Source organism: Lontra canadensis, unplaced genomic scaffold (assembly GCF_010015895.1).
Source record: "Lontra canadensis isolate GAN:19392208 unplaced genomic scaffold, GSC_riverotter_1.0 scaffold1, whole genome shotgun sequence".
Taxonomy (NCBI): domain Eukaryota; kingdom Metazoa; phylum Chordata; class Mammalia; order Carnivora; family Mustelidae; genus Lontra; species Lontra canadensis.
In genome coordinates this window covers 95471361-95484208 of record NW_022630995.1, presented here as the reverse complement: position 1 = coordinate 95484208, position 12848 = coordinate 95471361, and positions in this window count along the sequence as shown.

Genomic DNA, 12848 nt, shown 5'->3' with positions numbered 1-12848 from the left:
ATTCAATTTGTAAATGTCTTTACCTTTGAAATGGAAATCTGAGACAATCATTTTAAAAATGTAAGCTCTCCAATGGCAAAAGGAAATCCTTATCCATCCTTCAAACTTCAACTCAAATTGCATTCCCTCATAAATTCTTTACAGATCCTGTCAACAGGCTGTAAGCTCCAAATCCTCATCTCATGCTCAGATCTCTTAAAACACTATTTCTATATTCTGAGTTGCAAATGTTTTTTGTTACATTAGTGTAGGCCCAATAACACAGGGGGCTAAACAGAAAATGTGTAATACAAATAATTAAATTCTGATACTTGAGTATATAGGAATAAGTATAAGGAAACTATGTGGTAGCTTAGGGCCGAGGGAGAGTAGCGAATGAAGAACAAAGCTGAAAAGGATTCTCCTCCCCATGACTGGGGTTCTGACCTCATTAGAGAAGATATGGTTTAGCCCACTGGGTAAAAAAAAAAGAGTTCACTGGTTTGCTCTAGCAGGAGCTAATTGGGGTCATGGAAAGCAGGAGGCATTCCTCCAGAGTATGGGGTGATGATAGCTGATCAGCAGCCAGAGGTGTGGGTATATACAAGGGATGGGGGCCCTGGGAGCAGGCAGTCCACATGGGCTGTAAGAGAGAGTGATGGCTCCCAGAGTGAAAATCCTCCAGACTCCTGGCAATCCACATGCAGGCCTGCACAGGGAATTGGACCACTGATGTGGACAGGAAGCCTTCAGGACACCAGTCTCTATGTCAAGGGCTGCTATGGGAATCTTATTGCCAGGCTAGGCTGACCGCAAGATCACCTACTGATCACACATTCCAGGGATGTTGCTAAAGCAGAGCTCCACCAGATGACCTCATACACTCCACCAGCTGGAAACAGCAGGAGACACCCTTCGAGCAGCCTCTACTGAGAAAGCTTGGCATTATGTTTACTATAAAAAGGGGTACTTAAAAGAATTATGTCCATTTCAAAAATCATATACTAAAGAACAAATTTGGAGCTAGGAGGCAATAAATTGGTAATTGACACATTTGTATCATTCCTAGATTGTTGGTTCTTTTAAGATTAAGAACTGTGTTTCATTTTAGTAGTCTCTGTGGTGCCTAGTTTTTACAATAAACTATGCCTTAGCAAATATTAAGAATTTCCAGGGCACCTGGGTGGCTCAGTGGATTAAGCCTCTGCCTTTGGCTCAGGTTGTGATCTCAGGGTCCTGGAACCAAGGCCCACCTCGGGCTGTCTGCTCAGCGGAGAGCCTGCTTCGCCCTCTCTCTCTGCTTGCCTCTCGGCCTACTTGTGATCTCTCTCTGTGTGTCAAATAAATAAATAAAATCTTTAAAAAAAAAAAAAAAGTATTTCCAGCTGGTTTGGTTTTTTTGTTTGTTTGTTTTTTGCAGAAGTTAACGAGGTGATCCTAAAATTCCCTAAAATTCGTATGGAAATGTGAGGGACCCAGAATAGCCAAAACACCCTTGGGGAAGAAAAAAAAGTTGAAGGATTCTTATCTCCTGAATTCACAACTTATCACAAAGCTACAGTAACTAAGACAATGTGGAGTTAGCACAAAATCGAACTATAGATCAATGGAAATGAATTGAGACCCCAGATATACACCATGAAATTTGTGATCAACTGATTTTTGACATAGGTACCAAAACCCTTCAAAATGGGGAAAGAATATCTTTTCAATACATGCTACTGCAACAACTAAATATCCACATGCAAAAGAATGAATTTGGGCCCCTATCTCACATCATATATAAAAATTCACCTTAAATTGGTCATAGATCTAAGTGTTTGAACCAAAATTACGAAACTCTTAGAAGAAAAGATAAGAGTAAATCTTCATGACTTTGGGTTAAGGAATGGTTTCTTAGCTATAACAACAAAAGCACAAGTGACAAAATAAAAAATAAACAGGATTTCATCAAAACTCAAAACCTATATGTTTCAAGGACATCATCAAGAAAGTAAAAGACAGTTTACCAAATGAGAAAAAGTACTTGTAAATCATATATCTGATAAGGGACTTGTATCCAGAATATATGAGGAAATTTATAAATCAACAACATAAAACAAATAATCTAATATTAAAACTAGGCATGGACTTGAATAAAATTTCTGCAAAGAAGATACACAAATGTCCCGTAGACATGAAAGGAGGCTCAATATCATAGTCATTAGGGAAATGCTCATCAAACCCATTTACTACCTCATACCTACTAGGACGCCAATAATCAAAAAGACACTGATAAGTATTGGGGAATATGTAGAGAAATTGGAGCTCTCATATATTGGTGGAGCCATAAAATGGTACACTCACTTTGAAAAATAGTCTCATAGTTTCTCAAATGTTAAACATAGAGTTACCATACCCCCATGAATTTCATTCCTAAGCATATACAAAAAAAAAAAGAAAGAAAATATACACCCATACAAAAACTTGTACATGAATGTTTATGGCAGCATATTTACAATACCCAAAAAGTAAAACAACTCAAGTGTCCATTAACTGATGAATGACAACAAAATATGCTATATCCATATAATGGAACACTTATGCTATAATTAAAAGGAATGAAGAATTGATACATGGTAAACATGGGTGAGCCTTACATACATTATTCTAAGTGAAAGAAGTCACACACAAAAGGCTACATATGATTCTATTTATATAAATGTTCAGAATAAGAAATGCATAGAAAAAGAGAGTCGATTAGTCATTGTCAGGGCTGGAGGGGAAAGGTGAATGGGGTATGATAATGGATATGATGGGGAGAGATAAAAATGTTCTAGAATTAGGTAGTAGTGATAATATTCATAACATAGTGCACATACTAAAAACCACTGGATCACACACTTCAGAGTGAACTTTGATATGTGAATTATATCTCAATAAAGCTGTTATTTATTTTGAGAGCTAAGATTTTAATACTTACTTCCATTTTCTTCTTTCCTTTCCAAGTACAGTTATCGCCAAAGAACCTGTAATGAAAACCTAAAATTTCTTTCTTTTCTTGGAACAATGAGGATATATAGAAAATGGGAATGTAACAGTCAGTCACTTCAAGTTTCAGACACTCTTACTAAGATACCTAATTACGGTTGTTGGTTGTCATGAATTTTAAAAACTCATAAAAACCACTGAGACAGTGGAGAGACTATGGGGTTAAATAACAGATGGAAGAAGAATTGAGCAAGCCACACAGTCTCTCTCGGGGTTTCCAATTGCTCACTTGTGAGATATGGAAATTGGGAGAGATGACCTCCAGCATCCACACGTCTCCCTAGAAAATTAACTTCAGAATCAAATTTCCACAGACCTTTAATGTTTATGAATTAAATAAATAGTAATAAGGATTATTTTCTAACCAAAAAAACCTTAAATGTAGGTAGAATTATACATTATGCTTTTCTTTTCCCCTGATGAAGCCTGTGTCTCTTTATCACTAGGCCAAAATACATACTTCTAACCCTGGTGCATGTGTGTTATATTATAATATTTGAATTATTATGTATTCCTTGGAGGAATCTTTATCCACTTGACAACTTGGGCCTTCTAATTTCTACATATACTTATGCATACTTTGATTACATAGATTTCATTTTTCTCTGTATAAAGTTAAAATACAGTCAGCTAAAAAAAGCATGAGCTATTTCCGCCAGCCCTCTCCTGGGACTTTGTTCCCAAGTTAGGCAGTTATTTAAAACTGAGCAATTGTACTGTCTTTTTTTCTAATGGTTATCATTTCAAAAACTCAGGGCACTTAAAAAAAAAAAAGAAAACAAAAAATAAAGCAAACCTCCTTCAACTGGTCAGTGTACTCCCTTGAAACACAGCAGATACTCTCCTATCTATCTATATTTGGATTTAAGTATATATTTAGACTCTTTATCCTAGGGAGCTGAGTGCTTTGCACTCTAAAACACATGCTCCTCTATTAGTCATATTAGAAACCATTTTTCCTCCCCTCGTCAAAAAAAGTATAAAGGCTAAGAAAAAAATAATTGGATCAAGCGCAGAAAGGGAGTATAACCAGAAAGAGAAAACCATGGCAAATCATGTTTCTTGAGTCCTTATGTCCATCTGCTTTCCACAAAAGATCACTGCCTACTCATTGATTGCTGCATCAAAATTAACCCTGCCTTTCCTTTGCATACCCATGGTGTGTTACTTGAGACTCATTTTACTGCTTATTTTATACTGCTATGCATTATATTACTTAAATATAATATTTAAGCCTGTCTCCCCCATCAGAATTGTATTTCCTTGAATAAAGTATCAGAATACCACTAAGTCACATCAAACATAGAAAACCTATTCATTTCCCAATTTAAATCTCTCCAAATTTCCCTAAAATGGGGAAGACTATCTACTCTATATTCCTTGAATAGCTTCTTGTACCATGATTTCATGAAGGGGGTTCTGAACACAGGTGGTTGAATAAAATTCACCTGTGAGATGATCAGTTAAACCAAATAAAATGGCCATTTCCTTCGCTCAAAATTTAGTAAGAATTCTTTACCCTGGCCCCAATGCATTTCAGAAACCCACTGTTCAGTGTTAGATTTTCTTTTCCTGTCGGTGGGCTCTCTTATCAGGTGCTTCAATTCAAGTGATTTTGTCAACATTTCATGTGGGTCAATTTAATAATTTTCACCAAAGAGTTTTAAATTTATAGAAGTATATTCAAGCACTGTTTGAAATTTCCCCCTTTCTATTACAGATTTGATATTTAAAAAGTATAACAGGGCAGGGTGCATGGGTGGCATTCAGCATAGAGTCCTCTTGGAATTTGCTCTCCTCTGTCGCACATTCTGCTCATTCTCTCTGTCAAATAAATAAACAAATCTTTTTTTTTTTTTTTTTTTTTTTTTTTAAGGGTAACAGGGCAACAGGGCAACAGGGCCAGCTACTTTTGAATGGAATAAAGGTGGAGCAATGGTTCTTAGTCAATGGTTCTTACCTTTGAAAATACAGACATGCTTCCCAGAAAAATACAACTCCCCCACACACATGCGCACACACACACACACACACACACCATTTTGCTTACAGTTTCAGCAGGTTAATAGATCTTTCCCTCCCCACAAAGCCATCAATTAAAAACTCCTCTTCTAGAGAACTGCACTCAGAAGATTAAGAAAGTGTTAGGTTATTGTCCAGTAATTCCAGTCATTTCCTAATTTTAGAACCAGAGAAAAAAAGTAATCTGTTTCGGGATCTACCCAGTCCACAAATTACCAGATGGTTGCTACTCTTCGCCTGTATAAATACAATTAAAGTGGAAGATCATGTAATGTATTGTCTAAAATGAGACACTTTTGAGGGTGAGAGGAGCATTAATAATTACACTAAAACAACAGAAACATGATCTATTAAAAATATCATTAAATATTAAATACGTCAGACTTCCATTGTCCAAATGATCATCTCATTTTTTCCATTTTCCACAAAGAACTAATGTCCACCACCATAAAAAAAAACCAAATTTACGGATTTTTCTTCCTTTTATATTTCAACTGGAATAAGTTAAATCTATAGGATTCAGTCTCCCCACCAGTAAATCCATAGGTGAAATAGATGCTTTCTTAAGGTTCTTAACCAATTAAAAGTCACTAACAGCTTACAATCTACCAACATCTAATTTTGAAGCATAAATTAACATGTATTATTATTGATAACCATATAACTAACATGTATATTTACTATATGTCAAGCACTACTCTAAGCACATCATGTATTTTTCTCATGAAATTATCACAAAGAGGCACATATTTTAGTCCCACTTTGCAGACAAGGAAAACAGAACTTAGACACTTGAGGTTACACTGCTAATGAACAACAGAATAAAGGTCAAAACCCAGTCTGACTGCACAGCCTGGGCTCTTCACTGTTAAATTAGGCTAATGAATTTACCAAGTAATGTCCTTGCTTTGAACTTAGTCATTCTACCGGTAGCCATGACATTAAAAAAAAAAAAAAAAGACTACGTTTCCAAGGTATCTTAAAAGATACCTCTTTCACAATCGTTTAATTGCTTTTTAAGACAGTAAGTCATAAAAGCCACTGTCTTGGTTTAGAGGCGGAGAATATAGTATATTCAATTACTGTTAGTACATATTAAAAATATCAAATCTGTTGAGACCAATTATCTAAAGTATAATTCATAATGGACTGCATTCTTGAATATGAAATAGCTGAAATTGTGAGGGATATGACTCCATCTCAAAGGATTTTTAAAATGCCAACCTAGGGGCACCTGGGTGGCTCAGTGGGTTAAGCCTCTGCCTTCAGCCCAGGTTATGATCTCAGGGTCCTAGGACTGAGCCCCTCTTCGGGCTCTCTGCTCATCAGGAAGCCTGCTTCCCCTTCTCTCTCTGCCTGCCTCTCTGCCTACTTGTGATCTCTCTCTGTCAAATAAATAAATAAAATCTTAGAAAAAAAAAAAACTAAAATAAATAAATAAATAAAATGTTAACCTAGAAATTACATTCTATATTTTTATATGGGGTACTTAAAACTAAGCCCTATCAAAATTTTTTTTTAAATCTTAAAATATAATTTAAATGTGAAATTGTCAATTGCTTTCAGTATTGAGAAGCTACATTAGCACAACATATGGTTTAATGCCATTTTAAAGACCCCACCTTATATTACCTAAATACTACCTTAAAGAAAGTCATAGACCTTAGTGGATTTTTAAACTTAACAATAGGTTTTTTATTTTATTTTAATTTTTTAAAAGATTTTATTTCTTTATTTGACAGAGAGAGAGAGATCACAAATAGCAGAGAGGCAGGCAGAGAGAGAGGAGGAAGCAGGCTCCCTGCTGAGCAGAGAGCCCGATGTGGGGCTCGATGCAGGGCTCGATCCCAGGAACCTGGGATCATGATCTGAGTAGAAGGCAGAGGCTTTAACCCACTGAGCCAGCCAGGCATCCCATCTTCTCTCTATATTTTCACAAGGTGACTTAAATGATTCTTATGAGTCAACCTACCACCTGATCTCAGATTGGAGTTGCACAATCTGTTGTTTTGCACAAATGTTTCTTATCATAACCTTGAAGAATAAGCCCACTTAAGAAGTCAAGGTAATGTACAATAAATTTTAGAAATATTTGCATTTAAGATGGTTAATTTTTTTTTTTTTTTTTTTTTTTTGAAGAGAGATAGTGAGTGCACTTATGTGGTGGGAGATGGCTGGGTATGGGCAGGGGAATAGGGAGAGAGAATCTTAAGCAGGCTTCACACTGGGCCCCAATACAGGGCTCAGTCTCATGACCCCAAGATCATGACCTGAGCCGAAATCAAGAGTCAACTCACTCAACTGACTGAGTCACCCAGGCACCCCTAGATGGTTAAATTTGTTTTAAATGTGTATAAAGGATATACTTCCCTGAAAACTCTGCATACCTTAATTCATTCATTAATGATTCTGGAGAGATGAGGTTTTAATTTTTGTTCACATCACTCCATTTATTTTCTTACTGTCCTAATGCCTTTACATTAACAAACATAAATACAGTTAACAAACATAAGCCACCATAGGGTATCTTCCTATAACTGCTCTCCTGTGCTTACATGAACCAGTCAATTTAGGTCTGGGACAAGGCAGAACGAAGATTTTTTTTCAGAATAGAAATCTTTGAAGACCTTAGGGATGTCCCACTGCCTCATTCTGACATCTTCGGAGCTCTAAAACATTTATATTTAGTTGTATAAATGCTTTGTATTCCCTATGAGACTGTAAGCACTCAGCAACATGGAAGATCTCTTAAGCAAATGTGTGATGCTAGCAAAATAACAAAAATAACAATAGAATCAGAAGATGCAATTATTAAATTAGTCTATATTCTTAGTGATCTTTTAAGAAATATCTTAGAAAAGACTTAAGTGTTTTGTGCCTTTCATTTAGCACATCACTTAAGGTCATGTAAATCTTAATACTAACATAAATTATATCCAATTTATTTTCCTCCTACAATTACGCAGACAGTAGTATAAACTTCCCCCAGAAGGTCATTGGATGTATAACAAATTACATAATTAAAGCTAAAAATAGTAAACATTTGTGCAAAATGTATCTAATGGAAATCCAAAACTGGAGATAAATTGACTCATAAATTGTATAAAAAATAGGTCCAAATTCAAAGTCATCTTTAAACACAGGCTAGAATTCCTACTAAATCAAAGGCAAAACTTGAAGGTTGTTATAGCACTACTACCCAGAAACTTAAAACCAGCTGGGTTCAGGAAAAATAGAGGGAGGTTTCTTCAATACCACCCACACAGTGGCTGTCTTCCTCCTCCCAGGTCTGCCCATGGAGACCAGCTTCCTGCTCAAGCACGAGGAGCACACAGTGCATATGGAAAACTGTGGAGTCAGCCAAACTCCCACCCACCTCAGTTCCTATCCTCAGCAGCTTCCTGACAACCCACAGAAACCAATCATTTCAATGTGATGGCAAGATGAAAGCCAGGACCCACTTCTCCGGTAAATGAAAATCTTGAGGTACATTGCAGAGACGCAACCAACCCCCAGAGCAGATAAAAGAAACATCGAGAGTTTTAAAAAGCAAAAGTTGAAAAGGTGCATTTTATTAGAAAAGGAGATTTGAGCCATGAAGGAATGGAGTTTTCCTTATTATAAATGGAGGAAGGAGCAAAAGATATTAAAGTACAGTTGATCTTTGAACAACATGGGTTTAAGTGCATAGGCCCACTTTTACAGTAAAGTACGATAAATGTCTTTTCTCTTATAATTTTCTTAACATTTTTTTCTCTAGGTTCCTTTATTGTAAGAACACAGATATAATACATATAACATACAAAATATGTGTTAATTGACTATATTATCAGTAAGGCCTCCATTCAACAGTAAGCAATTAGTAGTTAGGTTCTGGGGAAGTTAAAAATTATATGGAGATTTTTTACTCCACAAGGGGTTGGTACCCATAATCCCTGCATTGTCCAAGGGTCAACTATAGTCACACAAAGAAAACTAACATGAGAAATGCAATCCCTTTAAAGGCATTAGGACAGTAAGAAAATAAATGGAGTGATGTGAACAAAAATTAAAACCTCATCTCTCCAGAATCATTAATGAATGAATTAAGGTATGCAGAGTTTTCAGGGAAGTATATCCTTTATACACATTTAAAACAAATTTAACCATCTAGGGGTGCCTGGGTGGCTCAATCAGTTGAGTGAGTTGATTCTTGATTTCTTGGGGTCATGAGACTGAGCCCTGTATTGGGGCCCAGTGTGAAGCCTGCTTAAGATTCTCTCTTAAGCAGATTCTCTCTCCCTATTCCCCTGCCCATACCCAGCCATCTCCCACCACATAAGTGCACTCACTATCTCTCTTCAAAAAAAAAAAAAAAAAAAAAAATTAACCATCTTGAATGCAAATATTTCTAAAATTTATTGTACATTACCTTGACTTCTTAAGTGGGCTTATTCTTCAAGGTTATGATAAGAAACATTTGTGCAAAACACAGATTGTGCAACTCCAATCTGAGATCAGGTGGTAGATTGACTCATAAGAATCATTTAGGTCACCTTGTGAAAATATAGAGAGAAGATGGGATGCCTGGCTGGCTCAGTGGGTTAAAGCCTCTGCCTTCTGCTCAGATCATGATCCCAGGTTCCTGGGATCGAGCCCCACATCGGGCTCTCTGCTCAGCAGGGAGCCTGCTTCCTCCTCTCTCTCTGCCTGCCTCTCCGCTATTTATGATCTCTGTCTGTCAAATAAGTGAATAAAATCTTTAAAATATATATATAGAGAGAGAGAAGATTCTGATTTTCTAGGGCAGGAGTAAAGCCCGGAAATATGTGCCTTTTAAAAACTTTCTCAGGTGATTCTAATTCATAGCCAGTTTCATGAACAGAGTGTAAAAGGAAGAACACTTACCTATTAGTATTCAGGTAGCTTTATTTCTAATAGTTGTTCATGTACTCAGTGCACATTGACTGGGCACCTAATATGTCCTAATATTGAGCACCTAAAGTGGACTTTGGTATATAAAGATGAACAAAACATGACCTGTCAAAAGTTCATATTCAAGTAGGGGAGCCAAATACATAATTATGGTACCGTGGGTCAATCCAATAACAGGATGCCATGAAAATCAATCACTGGATAGTGAAAGACCTTTTAGCTTAGCCAGGGCTTCCTGGAGGAGATGGCATCTGAGACGAATCCTAGAGGTTGAGATATTAGCCAAGTGAATTTGGAGTGAGAATGGGAAGAGAGAAGGGGGCAATGTACCAAGTCAGCCCCTAATTACACATATAGTATCAGGAATTGATGGTAGAAAGAAGGGAAGGAGTGGGTAAGAGTTCAATGTTCATCTTGCAAACAGTGGAAAGCTGTTACAACATAAAGTCAAAAGTGTCACCATCACACTTGCATTTCCGTCAGATGTCTCCGGCTGGATAACTGGTATATAAATTTAAGAAGGATAAGAAATGGAAGGACAAAGAGGATTTAGGTAATTGGTGGAAGAATTCCAGGCACAAGATATCGAAGGTCTGATATAAGGCAGTGAAAACTAACACGGAAAAAAGGATACAAGTTTGAGGAAAATACAGACAAAAAGACAAGGTGATTGATTTGATGAGGATGGCAGGTGGGGAGGTTGGAAAAAGACTGGAAAAGAGAAAAACAGAGTCAAGAATAACTTCACACACCAGTAAGACTATAAGGCAAGGAACTAATCCTTTCTAAATGTCATTAATTAAATGTAGAGCCTAGGGGTACCTGGGTGGCTCAGCTGATTAGGCAGCTGGCTCTTGGTTTAAGCTCAGGTCATGATCTCGGGGTACTGGGATCAAGCTCCACGTTGGGCTCCCCTCTGAGCTGGGAGGCTACTTGAGACTCTATCTTCTTCTCCTCCTGCCCCCTCCCCCTGCTTGTACTCTCTCCCTCTCAAATAAATAAATAATTCTTTAAAAAATACAAAATAAAAATATGAAGTCTAGATGACCTTTAAGAGAATGTCTATCCTGAAAGTCTATGAATCATTATAATACAGATTATTGTATTATTCAATGATGTCCTCAAAACCTCTTAATGTTGACCTTACACTAAGTGACTCCTGGACTTTTTTTTTTTTTTTAAGATTTTATTTATTTGACAGAGATCACAAGTAGGCAGAGAGGCAGGCAGAGAGAGAGAGGAGGAAGCAGGCTCCCCGTGGAGGAGAGAGCCCGATGCGGGGCTCAATACCAAGACCCTGGGATCATGACCCTAGCCAAAGGCAGAGGCTTTAACCCACCAAGCCATCCAGGCACCCCACTCCTGGACTTTTTTTTAAGATTTTTTTTTTTTAATTTGTCAGAAAGTAGGAAAGGGAGAGAGCACAATGGAGAGGGAGCAGCGGGCAGCGGGAGAAGCAGGCTCCCTGCCCAACAAGAGACCTAGTGCAGGACTTGATCCCAAGACACTGGGATCATGACCTGAGCCGAACGCAGACACTTAACCAACTGAGCCACCTCGGCATCCCACTTCTGGACATTTTTAAGTTCAAATGCCTGTTTTCTAGAATAATGTTAAGTTCTCTCTTGGTGTTAGCTTATCAGCTGTAATAGTAGCTGCTGACAACATGCCTGCCTACAACAGTTCTTCCTTCCTCTCAGTTTTCTATTTCATATGTATACTATAGGTATGGAAGTTAGGTAACTAATCTCCCTCTCTTCTAAATTACATAGCACTTCATTTGTAACACCCTATGACATTTCTTCATTCTACACTGCTTTGTATAGAATAATGCCTTGTCAAGGTTTAAGCAACTGAGAATAAAAAAGGACTCAATATTCTTTGTGCCCTTTCTCCATAGGTGACTCCTTGCACAATCACACTGCAAACAAAACTTAAATAACACATAGGTATTTTTGTATCAAGATTGTTAAAATTGTGAATAGATTATGAATAAACAGACTGAAGACCCAAGCAGAATTTTTTTTTTTTCCTGAGTAGAGGTATAATGTTCAAAAGATTTAACAGTTTTTCAGAAGGTCTTTTGCTCAGTTCCTTATTCCTGTATTCTAGATAGATAACATTATTAAGAGTCAGATATGGGGCACCTCGGTGGCTCAGTTGTTAAGCGGCTGCCTTTGGCACAGGTCATGATCCCAGGGTCCTGGGATCGAGCCCCACATCATCCTCCTTGCTTGATGGAAGCCTGCTTTTCCCTCTCCCACTCCCCTTGCTTATGTTCCCTCTCTTGTGATGTCTCTCTCTGTCAAATAAATAAAATCTTTAAAAAAAAAAAAAAAAAGGAGTCAGAGATACCAAGTAGCAAAACATCACTAGCACAGGAAAAACTGAAGAAAGTCAAGTACAATTTAAGAAAAGCAACTATCGGGGCACCTGGGTGGCTCCGTGGGTTAAAGCCTCTGCCTTAGGCTCAGGTCATGATTCCAGAGTCCTGGAATCGAGCCCCGCGTCGGGCTCTCTGCTCAGCGGGGAGCCTGCTTCCTCCTCTCTCTGCCTGCTTCTCTGCCTACTTGTGATCTCTGTCAAATAAATAAAATATTAAAAAAAAAAAGAAAAGCAACTATCAAATAAATAGAGGAAGCCTCTGGTTTTATATACAATGAATTGCTATAAATTTACATGAGCATTAAATGTGCTCATTTTAGTAACAAAAATCCATTAGATACAAATATTTCATTGGTGCAATTTGAAAATACAGGTCTAGCAATTTGTATCAACTTTTTACTCTTAACTTCCCTGATAATTGAACCTCACAGATAAACTGAACAAATTAAAACTAAATAGTCTATTTCTGATGCCAAAACTGTGCCACTAGGGATAAGCCTAATGATTTTGACCTTTGC